Raw genomic sequence first — 3225 nt, 5'->3', positions numbered from 1 at the left:
ACTCTAAATCGTGGTTACAGAAGGTTCTCTTTTTGGATGGCTGTGACCACCGGGGAGATTCAAAACTCATCAAAGTGCCAGGAAGAGGTGACAGTGAGTGTTTAGCACTAAATGAGACATCTCTAGCATGCCCTCCAGTCACTCAAAGACCATTGCGGAAAAGGTGGCGGAAAGAATGTAAGAGCCAAAGAATGGGGAGGAATGCTTGGAACACTGACTTCCAGACACAAAGTGGTGGTGGATTTATGATTGGCTGTCAAAATTCATGACAAGGACTGTCACTACCTGAATGACATGAAGGCATAAAAACATGACATCATCCAATAAGGACACCCTGGGAGGCCACTCTCTCCAGGCTCCATCCAAGTGGCATAGGGCTCTGCCTCCATGACGGATGTCCCCTTCTGCAATGTTGGAGGTGAAGCTGGGCCTTTGAGTCTGTGCCTGCACATTCCAGGGTCCTGTGGACAATGATGGAGGAGACAAAACATTCAAACAAAAAGATGACATCAAAATAGAACAGGGACTAGTGGGAAAGAAAGGGATCAGGGGAGGGGAAGGAGGAGGGACAAAGGTGTGTGGTGAAAGGGTGTTATGATCAGGGTACGTTGTATATATGTATAGAGGTTGCCCATAAAAAACTAACAATTAATTTAGATACATATGTCTACATGGAAACATTAGGTAGTTAATGTTTATTTTGTATTTTGGGGGTGTGCATGTAGATGTGGGTGGATGTGTATGCATAAGTGCATACAAGTGCATATGTGTAGAGGCCAGAGGACAACCTCATATGCCATTTCTCAGGTATCTCCTAACATATTTAAAAAAATTTTTTTAATATTTTTTATTCTTATTTTTATTTATTTATTTTTGTTGTTGTTTGGTTTTTTTTCTTTTCACAATTTTTGTTAACATTTTCCATGATTATAAAAAATATCCCATGGTAATATCCTCCCTCCCCCCCTGCATTTTCTTCTTTGAAATTCCATTCTCCATCATATTACCTCCCCATATCAATCATTGCACTTACATATATACAATACCAACCTATTAGGTACCGTCCTCCCTTCCTTTCTCTTCCCTTTACATCTCCTTTTTAACTTACTGGCCTCTGCTACTAAGTATTTTCCTTCTCACGCAGAAGCCAAATCATCTGTAGCTAGGATCCACATATGAGGGAAAATATGTGGCCCTTGGCTTTCTGGGCCTGGGTTACCTCACTTAGTATAATCCTTTCCAGATCCATCCACTTGTCTGCAAATTTCATAACTTAATTTTTCTTTACCGCTGAGTAGAACTCCATTGTATAAATGTGCCACATCTTTATTATCCACTCATCAGCTGAGGGATATCTAGGCTGGTTCCACTTCCCAACTATTATAAATTGAGCAGCAATAAACACGGTTAAGCACATACTTCTAAGGAAATGAGATGATTCCTTCAGATATATGCCTAGGAGTACTATAGCTGGGTCATATGGTAGATCAATTTTTAGCTGTTTTAGGAACCTCCACACTGTTTTCCACAATGGCTGGACCAGATTGCATTCCCACCAGCAGTGTAGAAGGGTTCCTCTTTTTCCCATTCCCTGCCAACATTGACGATCATTTGTTTTCATGATGGTAGCCAATCTGACAGGAATGAGATAGAATCTCAATGTAGTTTTAATCTGCATTTCCCTGATGACTAGTGACGTAGAACATTTTTTTAGATGCTTATATGCCATTCGTGTTTCTTCCTTTGAGAATGCTCTATTTAGCTTCATAGCCCATTTTTTGATTGGCTTGTTTGATTCCTTATTATTAACTTTTTTAGTTCTTTGTATATCCTAGATATTAATCCTCTATCAGATATATAGCTGGCGAAGATTTTTTCCAATTCTGTAGGTTGCCTCTTTGCTTTTTTCACTGTATCCTTTGCAGTGCAAAATCTTTGTAATTTCATGAGGTCCCAGTGATTAATCTGTGGTTTTATTGCCTGAGCAATTGGGGTTGTATTCAGAAAGTCTTTGCCAAGACCAATATGTTGAAGGGTTTCCCCTACTTTTTCTTCTAGTAGTTTTAGAGTTTCTGGTCTGCTTTTAAGCTCTGTAATCCATTTGGACTTAATTCTTGTGCATGGGAAGAGAGAAGAATCTATTTTCATCCTTCTACAGATACATATCCAGTTTTCCCAAGACCATTTACTGAAGAGGCTGTCTTTTCTCCAATGAGTATTTTTGGCAATTTTATCGAATATCAGGTGGCTATAGCTTCCTGGACTTCTTACATCTGGGTCCTCTATTCTGTTCCACTGATCTACATGTCTGTTTTTGTGCCAGTACCATGCTGTTTTTGTTACTATGGCACTGTAGTACAGGTTAAAATCAGGTTTGGTGATACCACCAGCCTTACTTTTGTTGCTCAGTATTATTTTAGATATTCTATATATTTTGTGGTTCCAAATGAATTTTTGGATTGCTTTTTCTATTTCCATGAAGAATGCCTTTGGAATTTTGATAGGGATTGCATTAAATGTGTAGATTGCTTTTGGTAAGATTGCCATTTTCACAATATTGGTTCTTCCAATCCAGGAACAAGGGATGTTTCTCCACTTTCTAGTGTCTTCTGCAATTTCTCTCTTGAGTGTTTTAAAGTTCTCATTGTAGAGATTCTTTACTTCCTTGGTTGGGTTTATTCCAAGGTACTTTTTTTTGATGCAATTGTTAATGGGAGTGGTTCTCTGATTTCATCCTCTGTGTGTTTGTTGTTAGCATATATGAAGGCTACTGATTTCTGTGTATTTATTTTGTATCCGGCTACATGGCTGTAAGTTTTTTTTTTAAATTTTTTATTTTTTTTTTTTTGAGAGCGACAGACACAGAGAGAAAGACAGATAGAGGGGGAGAGAGAGAGAATGGGTGCGCCAGGGCTTCCAGCCTCTGCAAATGAACTCCAGACGCATGCACCTCCTTGTGCATCTGGCTAACGTGGGACCTGGGGAACCAAGCCTTGAACCAGGGTCCTTAGGCTTCACAGGCAAGCGCTTAACTGCTAAGCCATCTCTCCAGCCCGGCTGTAGGTTTTGATCAGCTCTAACAGTTTGCTAGTAGAGTCTTTAGGGTCCTTTATGTATAGAATCATGTCATCTGCAAATAAGGATAACTTGATTTCTTCCTTTCCAATTTGTATCCCTTTTATGTGTGTCTCTTGCCTTATTGCTATGGCTAAGACTTCCACAACT

General features: G+C 39.4%; 1 pseudogene; it reads left to right on the top strand.

Annotated features, from left to right (window-relative positions):
• The first annotated feature begins 320 nt into the window (after positions 1-320).
• On the top strand, positions 321-497 carry LOC123460491 (annotated as a pseudogene).
• The last annotated feature ends 2728 nt before the right edge of the window (positions 498-3225 follow it).

The sequence above is a fragment of the Jaculus jaculus genome, chromosome 4 (assembly GCF_020740685.1).
Source record: "Jaculus jaculus isolate mJacJac1 chromosome 4, mJacJac1.mat.Y.cur, whole genome shotgun sequence".
Classification (NCBI taxonomy): Eukaryota; Metazoa; Chordata; class Mammalia; order Rodentia; family Dipodidae; genus Jaculus; species Jaculus jaculus.
This window is presented reverse-complemented; position numbering and strand designations above follow the sequence as displayed.